We start from the raw sequence: 16,498 nt of genomic DNA, 5'->3' as shown, positions 1-16,498 counted from the left end.
TTTGTTACTCTTTCACGCCAAAATTACTGAACGGATTTTGATTACAGTATTATTGTTTATAACCCAGAATAACATATAGGCTATAATTTATGACGCTCTGTGACAGACTAATGAAGCCGCGGGCAAAAGCTAGTATAAGAGAATTAATTTCACATACCTTATACCCACATTCAAGTTTAGGCTTCACAGTAAAAGCATTTCCAAATAAAAGGAAAAAGAGCAAGAAATACATCGTCTCACCATTACCACATTTTTACATTAAAAAAATAAAAAAAATGTAAAAGAAAAAAAGAAAAGAATTGCACAAAAAACTCTATCGTTCCAGTTACATACAGCAAATGGTGTGGGATCAATGCTCAAGAAAGCAATCGTAATGTTTATAGTAAAGCCGTGTTCACAGTGGAATAAGTGTTCACAAATAAAATCTAATAGTGCCTGAGTTTCTTGCGCTGCTTCTTCTCAGCACTGCACTGGCTCGTTTGTTGTCCCAAAGCAGTGGTAGAGTTAGTATTGGGACGTGTAAAAGTGCTTTTTAAAAGCCTATTAAAATTGCCAAAAATATATGAAATTGAGCTTTTTTTTTATAAAAGAAGCAATAAGCATAAGATAGCAAACAAATCAAAGAAAATAAGGCTGTTTGTTTCTAAAAGAAAGATAAGTTAAAATAAATAAAAAAAAGTTTTGGGTTGATTTTTAGAGAAGGCCTTTTGAAAATAAACATCTTTCCTAGTAGGTACTTACACCTATAAAAAAAAGCGAAAATATTTTTTAAGCAAAACGTAGAGCTCACTAAACTTCTTCCCTTATAAAATCGGCATCCAAAGAACAAAAAAAAATTATCTTATTTTGAGGTGCTTTAGGTATGACAAAATGTTAAATAGAAAGGAAAAACTGAATTAACAGCTAAAACAATAAGAAAATTTTAAAGAAAACTTGTATTCTTATGTACACAGCTTTATGTTTTGTCTCCCGCGTTTCTTCAAAACACCGTTTGTTTGAACAACAACAGTTCATATTCAAGTAAACTTACTGCGCTATAGCTCTCTTAGACGTTATATAATCTTTGAAATGAAACACCCTGTATATTACCTTTTACCACTAGCTGTGCCCGCGACTTCGTACGCGTGAAAATAGTTTGAATAATATTTTCGTTTTTACAACATTTTTCTTTACTGCTCTGCCCCTATTGGCTGTAGGGTGATGTTATATCTAAAGCTTCGATAAATGGGCTATCCAACACAAAAATAAATTTTCAAATCGAACCAGATGATGGCCGATCAGGGATCTGTAATAATTTTCCAATAAAACATCATGTCGTCATCAGGTCATTTAGTCTCCACTGCAGGAGCACGACCCTCTAATTTACCAGAGGCAAAATTAAATGGAGGATTTGTCCTACACTCCCCACGCTGGCCAGACGGGTTGGGGAGGCCTGATGTTCGCATATTTGTCCCTTAGTCGCCTCTTACGATTTCCACGAGAACAGTGGGTAAGACTTATTCCATACAATACAATTACAATTACATACAATAAGTACAGACTTGTCGGCTGATAGTTTGGTCGAAACCTTAACTTCGAACTCCACTATGTTCTTCTAATTAATTTCGTTGGGGGTCCAATGACAGTTTAACTTTCCCCCGGGACAAACTTGACCTTCACTGGTTGGGTTGCTGGCGGTCAAGCTGTAGATCCTGGCTACACAGGAGTTGCAGCGGTGGGAATAGTCCCGTGATAGTTTGGTCGGGCTGTTAATCAGTATGGACATTTGTATGAAAGTACGCCGATTTGCTATCGGCCGATTTCTCATACAAAACACAAACCAACCAAACTATCGACCTACTAAAAGTAAGTACCTAGTGTGAGGGGACTCTAAGGCCCAGAAGTGCCCAGAACACACGGTGAAACGCAACTGCAACGAAATCCTTTTGAAATTATTGATTTGAAACCAGTTTCAACCATTTTCCATACACGCTGCAACCACAATCATTTCGGTTTTCTTTGAGAACAGACGTCTGCAAAATGAGTTCTTCGAGAGCGAGAGTAGCTTGATAGTGTGGTATTATACAAGCAAAGATACTTTTCCACTTCTAACACAAATGTAATGTTTTTTTGTTCGTCGTCAGCCATTATGTACAAAAGAAGCCAAATCGATGAATGAAACGCAACGTGAGTTTCCTGCACGACGGTTCAAACCGGTTTCAAACTGGTCGCGTCATGTGTGGTCTCTCAACGGACGCTATGGCAGAAACTTAGATGCAACTCAAAAGTAACCAGAAGTTGCAGTTGCGTTTCACCGTGTGTTCTGGGCCTAAGGCTGGGTGGCACCATCTTACTTTAACTTTGACGAACGCCAAAACTCTGTCAAACTCCATACAAAAAGCACTGGTTATCGTCATAGTTACCGTTAAAGTTAGTTGGTGCAACTCAGCCTAAAAATGGCTAAATTGTGTGAGTGGAATGTAATTTATGTCAGCGTCAATGTCAATATTTAATTATTCAATGATTCGTCAATAATATCGCCCTTGAAATCCGGTATTTAGTTGATTTCACGTTGACTTCATTGAAAGCCTATTTCCAGTGCTATTTTGGGAACCGGAAGTGTCTAGCGTAAACCACTTCCGCTGAACTGTCAAAGAACATTCACATTTCATTGAATTAGCTAATTTAGACTTCCTTGTAGAAGTAGTTTTAGTTATTTGAATATAATAAAATATTTAGGTCGTGTGGTTCCGGCTGAGTAGAATTGAAACACCCCCACTCTTCCCGTGGATGTCGTAAGAGGCGACTAAGGGACAAATATGCGAGCATCAGGCCTCCCCAACCCGTCTGGCCAGCGTGGGGAGTGTAGGACAAATCCTCCATTTGACTCTGGTCAATTAGAGAGTGGTAGTGCTCCTATGAAAAGTTGGAGAAACTTCACTCCTGTGCAAAGCGGATGATAGACGATAAACAAAACAAAGATAATTTGATAATACTTAAACTGTAGGAGAACCCCTAGTAAAGGATATAGCCCGCGGAATTGCCAAACTTAAATGGCAATGAACAGGACATAGCTCGTAGAACTGATGACCGTTGGGGCTTGGGGCACAAAAGTTCTTGAGTTGTGACCACAGATCGGTAGGTCTCCCATTCGGTGTACCGACAATCTAGAAAGCGCCTGGATGCGTAGGACCAGTCGTAGTGAAAATCTGGAGAAGCAGTAAACGTATTTTTTATGCAGAACAAGCCAGGTATTTGACCGCAATCGCACCTGATGTTAAGTGAGATGCAGTCTAGGATGGTACATAAATCTGCCCTGTAAGTATCTATTCACTGTCGTCTTGAAAAGGCCCGGATTAGTGTTCGGGAAAGGCAGCAGCACCAACGTTTTTGTTAAACCGTATATAGGCTGGTTTTAGTGTCACGCGGACTGTCAGTGCGGATCGCTCCGCACAGCCGATTTGTATTAACTGCTAGGGAGCGGAGCAGTTCCTCCGGACCGCATTACTCTAAAACGCTCCCTAGAAGTTCATACAGATTGGCCGTGCGGAGCGGGTCCGCACCGGACGGTCCGCGTGACACTAAAACCAGCCATATTGTAGGTATGTGTCCACGTCACAGCACAATATGCATTCCAAAATGCACAATTACTGCATGAACTCAACTAGACAAACTTAACCTTGCAATCTGCCCATTTTTAAACGAGTTTAAGGAACCATCGTTTTGTTGACAAGTGGTCTCGCCTGTCGCTTGCTGTAGCAAACACAAGGTTATGACTCACAGCAGTCTCTCAAGATCAATTTATTTAAGGGCAAGCTGTATTAAATCCTACTACAATACTTATTACGTATAGCTTTTTTAACATTTTCATCGGTTGTTGATATGCTGGTGCGTCCAGAGCGCTCGTCATCTTCTACGCCTTCATGGTCTTCTTAGATACGATTTTATCACTCATAAACCCTTGTTTCACTCATATCAGACTCAGGCGCGGATCCAGCCCTCAAAAAAGGTTGTGGGCACAGCCACCAAAAATTAGCAAAGTGAGAGTTGGATCACTACATGCCCGGACATACATACATGCCTATTGATCTTATCAATAGATCATAATTAAAACAAGCAAATTAGGGTTGTGGGCATGCCCACAGTGCCCACAACGGTGGATCCGCGCCTGATCAGACTCACCAAAGGCCATTGTTAACATTCCAAACACTTCATTTCATTTTACAAGCAAAACTTGATTCAAATTCTTTCATCCATTTTTCCTAAGGAATAAAAATCGCCGAACTCTTAAATTAAATTAAATTTCAAAATTCCCGATATTTTGTGAACACATCTCGTAATTCAAAGCAAACTCTTTCATGCCTAAACTACTGAACCAATTTGGATGGAATCGAATTCAGTACATGCAGTTTGTAACTCAGAAAGCATAGGATAGTTTTTATTTTGATTTTTCAAAGAGCCATAAGAGGCAATTTGCAATAGTTTAAATTGGATTGATAATAATTTATGTTGCAACTGTCCCTTAAATATGAAATGAAATGATATAATTCAAGTGAAATAAAGCATGAAATTGTAATTGACTTCCTAACACGATATTTGATATCTCGTCACACTACAGTGTCAATAATATAAAAAACATTACAGGTATTTGGTTACATTTTATACATAAGTATTTTGTCATTATAGTTCGTTCGTTCGTTGCAGCAGAAAAAGTCGCATTTGAATACTCATTCGTTCGTTCGTTTCAGCCAAATTACGTCCACTGCTGGACAAAGGCCTCCTCCAAGGTTTTCCACAATGCACGGTCCTGCGCTGCCCGCATCCAGGCTCTTCCCGCGACCTTTACGAGATCGTCGGTCCACCTAGTAGGAGGCCTGCCCACGCTACGTCTTCCAGCCCGTGGTCGCCACTCGAGAACTTTTCTGCCCCAACGGCCATCGTCTCTACGAGCTATGTGCCCCGCCCACTGCCACTTCATTTTAGCAATTCTGCGATTTTAGCAATTGAATACTCGTATTAGTCAATTATAAATTAGGTTTTCGTACCTGAAGGGTAAACTAAACCTTTATCAGTGAATTCCTATGTAAGCCGTAAGCTTTCGGCATAGTAGACTAGGATCGCTCCCACTCTTCCCGTGGATGTCGTAAGAGGCGACTAAGGGACAAACATGCGAGAATCAGGCCTCCCCAACCCGTCTGGCCAGTGGGGAGTGTAGGACAAATCCTCTTGCCTCTGGTAAATTAGAGGGTCGTGATCCTGCAGTGGAGACTAATGCCCGTTTTCACCATTACCTAATACCAAATTTTTAAGTGACCCCTATGAAAACATACAAAGGTATTTTGTTAGGTTGTTTAATTAAAGTGTCAGATATCTTACCTGAAGCTTTATCAGGAACCTGTTGTACGTTTTTAAGCAATTTATTAGTATCAGAAAGACTTTATCTATGTTATCAAGGTCGTTAACCTTTTTTGAACTTTAACTAATAAATAAAAACTTAAACTTAACAAACACTTCCTATTGTACTGACCAGAAATCACATTCGCGACCTTCTATTGCACTATCAATACATTACTTGAGTGGTATAAACAATTACATAAATATGACGTCAGCAAAACATAAGTACATAACTAGTTTGCAAAGTGAATGTATTAATGTAAGAGGAAGGTGCACGAAAACGAAATAAAAATGATACATTTAAGCCCGAACGAACGTCATGATTAAAAATTACTTTCTATCCTTGAGCTGATAAAAGATACTGTGTTAATTTTAGAGGTCCGCTGTAAAATAGTTCTATAGTATTTTTTATAAGTATTTTTTATATGACAGGAGGCAAACGAGCAGACGGATCACCTGATGGTAAGTGATTACCGTCACCCATAGACACCCGCAGACCCAGGGGCGTTACAGGTGCGTTGCCGGCCTTTAAGGTGAAGATACGCTCTCCTCTTGAAAGCTTGCAGGTCGTATCCGTCCGAAAACACCGCAGACGACAGTCCATTCCACAGTTTGTACGGGGCAGGAAGTTTCTAGAGAAACGTACTGTTGTGGACTGCCAACCATCTAAGTGATGGGGATGGAAGTGCTGTCGGGTAGATCGGTGGCGAAAAGTGGCGGCAGGAATAAGTCCGGACAAAGGAGTAATGTAATTATGTAATTACTGATTTTTTCCAATATTAATTTAATGAGGTAAAGTAGAAATATAATAGGCTTTCACTCCTCCAAGGGGACTTAGGGACAAATACGCGAACATCAGGCCTCCCCAACCCGTCTGGCCAGCGTGGGGAGTGTAGGACAAATCCTCTTGCCTCTGGTAAATTAGAGGGTCGTGCTCCTGCAGTGGAGACTAAATGACCTGATGATGAGTTGACCCTTTTCAGAGCACTTATCTGATTTTTGGAGGCAGGGTTCTGGAGTAGAAGTCACGTCCCGGCTAGTGCAGTATAGGATTTTCATTGTTCACCCACAAGATGGACAAACGATCCCAAAAAGATAGCAGGAAGGTCCAACCGGGACAAACAACAAACTTGACTTTCACTGGTTGGGTTTTTATTGGCGGTCAAGCTGTAGATCCTGGCTACACAGGAGTTGCAGCGGTGCGAACGAGAGGTGGGAATAGTCCCGTAGCAGGAAGGTGCTGGATGAAGCTGCTATCAACCGACCAATCTGGAATTCATTGTAGGAGGCCTATGTTCAGCAGTGGACGTCCTGTGGCTGAAATTATAATGCTCTGATTCTAAGATAAACCTTATTACATAAGTATTTAGGTTGGCGTTACCGTGACCATCTAAGGCAGGGTACTCACATGCCATGTAGCACGTAACGTAGCATGTAACGTATCCAACCTTCAAGTGAGTTACCTACTCGTCCACGGTCATCGCGTATCTGGCTGCGAGCTCCTGGATCCTACTGCGAGCCTCCTTTGTGCTCGCAGTGATACCGCCAGTCGGCGGGTCGCTGCGGTCTCCCTGCGAACCACGCGCGAGCAGCTCGCAGCGGGCTCGTGCCTATGTACTCACTTGATACAGTATCTGATACATTACATGCCACACGGCTAGATGAGTACCCTGCTTAATAATTGTCATTACGAAGAAGGGTCAAAACGCGTAAATGTTATTATCTAACCGCCATTAGAGCAGGCCTTGTAAGTTTACTGTGGTTTACTGCACTGTCTGCGATAGTATACGCGCGGGTTGCAGATAAAACAAAATCTATATCTATAAAAGCGAAATGACACTGATTCATCACGAAATCTCAGAAACTACAAGTGCTAAGAGTCTCAAATTTTGCTGTGGGTTTCATGGTTCCTTTTAGAATGTAGATGCTCACTAAGACGGGATTTTGCAAAATTCAACCCCTAAAACGGGGTCCACGCGTACGAAATCGCAGGCGGCCGCTAAGTAGTTATTGTATAGAAAAACAAGTGCGCCCGAGACACTTCTCCGCTCCGCTCTCTGCCTTGGTGGAAACATTTACCAATAACTTTAAAATGCAATTTTCTTAGAACAAAACAATACTGGTCTTAAAAACCCAATTAGTTTTCAATCAACTGCAAATTACTTATGAAGTTGATAATAATTTCGTCAATTAAGTTGATAAAGTAGTGAGTAGTGACGTCTTCAAATTTTATGTAAAAATAAGAAGAATAATAAGAATTTGTCAAATCAGATCAGTAATTTCTAATAAACAAACTCTTCAGCTTTATAATATTACTAGCGGTCGCCCACGACTTCGTACGCGTGGATCCCGTTTTACTCCCTTAGGGGTGGAGTTTCGTAAAATCCTTTCTTAGCGGATGCCTACGTCATATAACATCTACCTGCATGCCAAATTTCAGCCCGATCCGTCCAGTGGTTTGGGCTGTGCGTTGATAGATCACTATGTCAGTCAGTTAGTCAGTCAGTCACTTTTGAGTTTTTTTTTACCTTCTTCATTAAAATGGAAATTTATCAGACCCACTTTTGACATGCCAAAGAACTTTTATTATAATAAATGTCACTAAATTATATTTAATGTTCTGAATCACCTGCAAAAGGCGTTTATGTAATAAATTAAATTTAATGCGTCTATTTTATTGATTGCACTCGAAGAGACATAAGTACAGTTTTCAGAACATCAGGCTATATTTTTTTGTTGAAAAATAGACCTTAATACAAGTATGTAAGATGCCTCAGTGATTGCTTTGATGTGCTGTCGTTCATACATACAGGGTGTTCCCCAAAATAGTGTCAAGCCGAAGCTTAGAGGTAGAGCATCACTAAGGCTATGGTTGTTGCAATTCACGAAGGCGAGTGAGCTTTACACGTGTGGTGGCTCGCTACTGTTCGCTTTTCAAAAGTTTTGACAGACATTACACTATCGTTATGTGCATGTACCTACACGTACACACACAAGTAAAGCTCACTCGCCTTCGTGAGTTGCAAGAACTATACCCGAATCATCCCCAATGTATGTTTTGCGATTTTTGAAATTTGTTGAGTTATGATAAAATTTTATTTTATTACGAATGTAAAAAAGTTAAAATCCTGATATTTAAAAAAAACATAAATTACTATAAAAAATTGCGATGATTCAGGTAGCCCTAATAAATAATGCTCTACCTATTTAGCTACCTACTTATTTTTGAAACACCCTGTATAAATTGTAACCTTGAAATAAAGGTTAAATTGGTTTGAAATCACCGATCTTAATGTTTCGATTACGTATGATTTGTTTTATTAAAGCCTATAAAAGTTGTGCTTATAAGGAAATGCAGTATACTTACAATGCATTATAAGTAGATAAAACTAAAGCCAAAGCCTAATTATTTTAATATAATTAAGTAAATTAGTATATGTATAAGCGGTGTTCTTTACAGAATATCAGCTGTTTCTCAGAAGTGCTCAGTCAAAGGTGACTGAGTTTCTTCCGCCCCTTCTCAACTCAGCTTTTCGGCAAGAAATGGAATCAATGGCATTTTAGATAGATAGATAGAAAAACTTTATTGACACAGTAAATATATAGGTGAATAAAAACAAGGAGCAATTACAAAGCCAATAGGCCCGCTTAGCATCTTGATATGCCCTTATGTGCATGTCAAGAAGCTGGTCTTCCGCGGACGCATTTTGAGGTAACTCTAATGATAGTTTCCCAAAATTTTGATGCTAGATTGGTCGAACGTTGTAACTCTCAAGGGAATCACTTGGACGATTATTTTTTAAAATTAAATTTAAAAATATATTTCATCTTATTTTGAAAATTATGCAGTTTTCATTTCCTTGGATTATCAAAAATGCATTTGTAGTACTTAAGGATTAAAATTGTTGCTTCTCCAAACTTGGCGTGTACTACAGCAATAAAATTTGACAATAGGTGTTCTGACCTTGATCCACTTCCAGCATTGTGTGTTATATAACGGACAATGTTTTTGTTGTATTACCAGTATTATCTACAGTGATTCATTCACTAATACAAACTAATACCTACACTTTTTTATACGATTTTTTTATAGATTTTATATCAATCTATTCTTCCGCCACTTCTTCTTAGCATCAGCCATACAGGGTGGAATTTTGTAATGCCACCTGGAGGAGGGAAAGTACTCTTAATAATGTAGATATAAAATATTTCTCAAAGAAAACATTCCTTTATTTGTAAAAAGAAATAAAACTGCATTCAAAGATTTCCAAAAATTTGCTTGCCACACCCTGGAATCGAACCAACTAAAATCTGTTAAAAATTACACCCTGTATTTTTATTACATTTATCGTTAGGGTTAGGTATAAGGATGAAATCTCTCTAACAAACTTGATAAATCAAATGAAAGGAAAACCATGAAATCTTAAATTATTTTAATTATGTACAGAAAATTGTATGGCTTATGGTAGTGAATTTTCGAAAAAATTACGAAAATCTTTGAATGCAGTTTTCTTTCTTTTCAAAAATAAAGGAATGTTTTCTTTCAGTAAAATTTTCTATCTACAGTATTAAGAGTAGGTACTTTCCCTCCAGGTGGCATTACAAAATTCCACCCTGTATAATTTTGTCCCGAAATGGTGGTGGGGCAAGCTTCGGGGACTATGAGGAGTCCCCTGGAATGGGTCTAACGCCCGTATTCACAAACATTACTATGAGGTCTCACAGTGTGCGTGGACGCACAGGGTCACACATGAACCAATCGCAGAGCTCTATTTAACGCTGTTCGTTCGATTTAATGCTTGACTTAAGCAAACATCGTTTGTGAATACGGGTGTAAGGGCTGACTAAATGATATGAATTTGATTTTCTCATGAGGTCGTCTGTCCATGTTGTGAGTGGATGTCCTGTCACACTACACTTGCCAATACGTGGCGTCCAATCCAGATTGCTGCCTTGATTTTTTATGGCCTACGGACTCCCGACAAAGTAAAAAAAAACCCGAAAGCAACTTCATTTTAGTATTTTTCCAGACCTCTTGCCCTTCGAGTATCCACGGAAGACCAGCGTCGTGGTGTCCCTTATAGGGTTGCCAGGTGTCATGTTTGGCTTTTTAAGGACTCGTCCGGCCAAAAATTGTCTTGTCCGGCTTTTTTTTGTGGCTACAAGGCATGTCCGGCTTTTAGGGTTAAATGTCCGGCCAAATTAAGCACCGAGTCCGGCTTTTGTGTTTTTGGACTTCGGCATGATGCTGTCTGGATACCGTTTCGGTGACACGTTTTAGTTTTGTTTTCATTTTCTTGGTGTTGTTCTGTGTCGCTGAATATCCTTTTTATTTAAATCCCAAAAAAATAATTATTTAGTAATTTTTATTATATTTATTTACTGGATATTGTGCCTTATGTGGAACCCTTAAGTTATTTAAGAAGTATTTAGAGCATGTAATATCCACGTAACTCGATCCTTTAGATCGTGAGTGTGTTACGCTACATTGAGTATAGTCTTCTAGTATTTACATAAATATTTTCTATAATATACTGTATAATAGGTATACAACTGTAGAAGCCTGGACTAGACCTAATTAAGTCCAAAAAACTAGAATAAGAATGCCTTTGCGTTCATAATCTCTCAATCGCCTTTGCGTCAATAAATCAACTCTTGGATCAGATACTTCTGCACAAGATCATAAACGGCGTGGTGGACTGTCCAAAGTTGTTGGATTGGAATCCATCAACCTAAATGCCCCTTTCAAGTTACCTCGTACCCTTTTTATTGCAGGGTTCCAAAAGCAACCTGGGTCACCATGCCACCATGAATAGGCTTCAGACAGAGGCAATAATATAATAGGTGCAGTAAGGAGGGAGATATAGATATCTTTTCTGACTCGCTGGGGAAATTTAAGAAAAAAATACAACTCTCATTTGCACATGTGTCCGTTTAGCCAAGATATGCCAGTTAAATTTGAGGTTTAAAATTGTTCTGAATAGAAATAAATTAAATTAAATTGAATATTGTGTCAAAATCAGCTGTACGTTTAAGTTTCACATTCTGTCAAAGTCCACTTTTGCATGCCGTGGCAGCCTGTAATTAAGATAGCACCTAGTCCTAAGACAAAATTATGTATGTAAACCCCTTTGCTTGAATTTGTGTCTGTCTTGTTGGTTGTCCTAATTAAATAAATAAATAAAAATAAAATAATCATCATCAGGTCATTTAGTCTCCACTGCAGGAGCACGACCCTCTCTAATTTACCAGAGGCAAATGGAGGATTTGTCCTACACTCCCCACGCTGGCCAGACGGGCTGGGGAGGCCTGATGCTCGCGTTCGTAAAACTAAAGAATAAAGTGACATCTGGATTCTGAAATATAACAAAAAATACAGAATCACAATTAAATATTTATCCATTGACTTCTTTTATCACTGACCTAAGTTTTTTATGAATACCAAACTCAATCAATAAGTCCGAATGAGAAAAACCAGATTTTTGATGACTAATGAGTCGTCTTAAATTAATTTAATTGTTTTTTGTTGGACAAAAAATAGAAAACTGCTTCCGAAGATGATGGAAATAGTTGAAGCAAAAACATGACTGTTGGGCGCTATAGTCAAACTGTCAAGTAATGGACAGTTAACCCATCAAACCCTAAGAGTATGCGAGCATCAGGCCTCCCTAACCCGTCTGGCCAGCGTGGGGAGTGTAGGACAAATCCTCCATTTGCCTCCAGTACATTAGGGAGGAGGGAGGCCTATGTTCAGCTGTGGACGTCCTGTGACTGAAATGATGATGAGTACACCACAACCACATACGTATGTTTACTTATTGTTGAAGGTAGCGGGAAGCACCTATACGTGGGACGAACGAGCGTTATGGAAATCCTTGGAGTAGGACTTTGTTCAGCAGTAGAAGTCCTTTGGTTGGCACAACCGAACCAACGAATCCGTGTGCCATTTTTTTAACGTCTGAAAATTTAAGTCTGCGCCGATAGGGACAGTCAAGAGTGGCGCCTAGTGAGTTATGTAGGACTCTCAGGACAGGACACTAAAACCCGACGGTGTCCACCGACGCCATTGAAACGGAGCCGCGTCCTAAAATTAATTTGTCCGCGGCTCCGTCTCAGTGCCAATACTTACTGGCGCGACTGTAACTCAAGTTCCGCACGTTGACGCCAAATCAACCGTGAAGTCACACTCTGTCCTACTTACTATGGTTTTTGTAATTATTAGGTGCAATAATTAGTTTAGGTCTTAAATCTGCCTTCATGGTGGATGGTGAGGTTATATTTTTTTGGAGTTATTGACATACTAAAAGAGTTGGACAGTCTAGGACTCTCTCAGCCTTTTGGCTTGGAGTTTGGATGTTATACTTTGTCATAGATTAGGGATTCTCAAACATTTGGCTCCACGAACCCCTGGTTTCCAGGTGACAGCGAACCCCTTAACTAACAAAGTATGTGTCTCCTTGAACACTTGACTTGACATTGACAGAATCACTGCGGCAATCAATCCGCGGGATATTCAAAAAATAAAGTCCCCCCCTCCCCCTAAAGAAAGTAAAGATTGAGAAACCTACCATAGATTGCGGGTTCCATACCCAAAAAGATAGATTGATTGGCACTGATGCTTGATCACTCACTCACTCACTCAAACCTTTGTCACCTGTCGTTTGCATTGGAGGGAAGTCATACCATAACTTCGAACTCCCATGTTCTTCTGATTAATTTCGTTGCGGGTCCAATGACAGTAAACTTTTTCCCGGGACAACCTTGACCTTCACTGGTTGTGTTACTGGCGGTCAAGCTGTAGATCCTGGCAACACAGGAGTTGCAGCGGTGGGAACGAGAGGTGGGAATAGTCCCGTTGTAGTAGGACTGGTAGGACTAATGCCCGCCTGGCTAGCTACCATCACCTTAGGTACTCATTACTCAAGTCTAAGCCATAACAAAAATGTTTAAATTAGTAATAGTAGTCCCGTTAGCCCCTCGTACTAATATGCTTGTGTCACGAGTGGGCTCACCACAATAGTCGAGCGGCGGCGGGGATCGAACCCGCGTTCCTCGGATCACGAGTCGGCCAGTCCGACCCTTTCACCGTTCGGCTATCGTGATTCGTGGCAGATGATATTTGAGAAAGATGTTGTACCTATTATAACAAAAGTAAATGTCAAGTTACACATTGCTGCTTTTGTTGTTAAAAGTGTTTTATTTGTGGCCCTTTCATATTTACTACCGACCTGTTACTATACAAAACAGCTGACAGTGTCATTGAACTCTGACGTCAACAAAAAACTCGTTGATTACCTATTATGAGTATAATGCATAATGTTTTGTTGATTGTTTTAATGTTTGGGAAAGCCGCTGCCCTTCAAAATAAAATGAGTCATTTATTATAAAACTTCTGATACTAGCTTTTGACTGCGGTTTCGCTCGAGTATATTTTGATCTGCACAAATTAATTTGGTTCTTTCATCATCATCATAGGAACATAAGCCTCCCCTAATGATTTCCATAATGATCGGTTGGTAGCGGCCTGCATCCATCGCCTTCCTGCTACCTTTATGAGGTCATCGGTTCACCTTGTGGGTGGACGTCTGACGGATTAGCAAGCTGAAGTGGCAATGGGCAGGGCACATAGTACGCAGAACTGACGGCCGATGGCGCAGCAAGGTTCTGGAGAGGAGGCCGCGTATCTGAAAACTACTGGATTGGTTTTGACCATTTCTTTCACCAGTAGAAAGCTACATTATTCTAGTCTTCCTATGTGATATATGCTACAATATGACACCACCGTCAAAAAGTACCAAAAATGAACACAAAAAATATTAACCGCCTCTGTGGTCTAGTTGTAAGACCACCTGCTTCAGACGCAGAGGTCCCGGGTTCGATTTCCACTAGGGGCAGATTTTTCTGTTCGGTTTGGTTGGTGGTAGGGCTTTTTCTAAGTCCGCCTGGCTAGCTACCACCATCTTACTTAAGTCTGTCGCTATAATAACAATGTTAACAGCGTTGTGTTCCGGCAGTTAGAGGTAAGATAGCCAGTTCCTCCGTGGTTGAGGATTCCGGGTGAAGCTCGCTTCCACCTTCGGCCTGATCATCACTTACCATCAGGTGAGATACAGGCCAAGAGCTTCCTCGTTGTGGATAAAAAAAAACACATTTTCACGTGCTTAATTCTAGTTTTTTATTTGGTGACCGTGTTATAGTGCCACAATCTAAATAAATTCTTCCTGTACTATTAATTACTAATGATTGTTTAATTGACTTCATTAAGGAAATCCTAATCTATGACTTGAATTAATATTATGTATTATTCAAACATGTCAAATATGGATAAAAAAGTTACACAATAATAAGTGAAATAAATTAACATTAATTAAAACCTTTTAAATGTGTATGTGCTGTTTAAGTCCGATGGACCTACTGTACCTTATACGGTACACCTATTTTAGACTGGAATAAACCGTATAAAAATAATCTCAATAATATTTTTTTGTAGTCATGATATCTATTGTACTCTATTTTTAAAATAAAATTGATCAATAACATAATTTACCATGAATAATAAGAAATTATACCTTCTTAAATATATTGTAAATATTTTTTTTGTTTTCTGTCGAGGAATTTTGTTAAAACATATTTTTAAATATTTTTATGTAAAATAATCACTTTAAGCTTACTGTCACAATCATTTTTACAAATTAATAACAGTTTGGTACCTACTTCGAAATATTTTCAAAAAGATACCGTACCACATAGGGTACGGTAGGGCTAAATGGGTTAACCAATTCACAAAAATATTTAATAACGCGAAATAAATGTTACAACTTGCCCTTCCAAATCTCAGACCTTATTAATATGTTAAGTCATGACTTTAATTCGTTTTTATGAGAAAACGAATAAATTACCACTAACTATTGTAGACCTGCCTATTCATAAATTCAAATCACACGAAAAGTACCAACAAAGGGCCGTTATAAACTAAGATTATTATAAACACAAAAATGTTTGGAATGCTAGAACTTATCTCGCGTAATATTTACAAATATCTATTGTTTACTTTTGAAAAATAGACTGACGCCCGTATTCACAATCATTACTATGAGGTCTCACAGTCCGCGTGGACGCACAGGGTGACACACGAACCAGTCACAGAGCTCTATTAAACGCTGTGCGTTCAATTTGCTGCTTCACTTAAGCAAGCATCGTTTGTGAATACGGGCGTGACAATAGTGATTGAATTTTTTCAATACTTCTCAGTGCTTGCGATGCTTCTTCTCAGCACTGGCCCATTTATTGTCCCGAAGCAGTGGTAAGGTTAGCGCTGGACGCAGGCCGCTACCAACCGGGCAACATGGAAAGCATTAGGGGAGGCCCTTAGATTAATCTAAGGGGAGGCCTATGTTCAGCAGTGGACGTCCTATGGCTGACATGATGAAACACACTTAGGTATTTTATTTGTTTTGACATGTAAGCAATAATCACTCAACGAATAAGTACGAGTAGGTTTGATACTAAAGATATTATATTTTTAACTTTTACTTCTTGAATTTTGTTGATTTAACTTTCAAATGTAAATAAATAAGTTATCCTTCGACGCTTTAAAATATTTCATGCACATAAAGATAAGCTTTTGAAGCTGAGCTGAGCTAAGCTTTCAAAGGTTGACTGGAAGAGAGTGCGAACTTTTACAGCCATATGGCATAAAGTGCACCTTTTGTACTACGATTTAAACAAATTCAATATTAATACATAAAACACCCAAACCAAAACATACATTATGTTCAAGTATGTATTTAATTATTTAATTGTAAGGGAATCGTACCCGAAACCTCGGGCATAGTAAATATCTAGGTATTATAGACAGCACAGTTTGCTAAACACCAAACCATCTTAATTACCTATTGATAATCCCCATTTCTCCACAAAACTAAAGCCAAACGTATTGCCCAACCAGGAACACTGTCCAGTTAAACCGCCCAGTATAACTGGACCCCTTAAAGGTCCAATTCCCAAACAAATTGTGTAGAAAGGAGGTCTAAACCACTGGTCGTATACTTAACCAGTAGTTAGTGAATCTCAGTTAGTTTATAATACAAGGCTGCCGCGAATTATGGCCAGTCTTTGGTTAAGC

Source organism: Ostrinia nubilalis, chromosome 29, assembly GCF_963855985.1.
Source record: "Ostrinia nubilalis chromosome 29, ilOstNubi1.1, whole genome shotgun sequence".
NCBI classification, from domain to species: Eukaryota; Metazoa; Arthropoda; class Insecta; order Lepidoptera; family Crambidae; genus Ostrinia; species Ostrinia nubilalis.
This window is presented reverse-complemented; position numbering follows the sequence as displayed.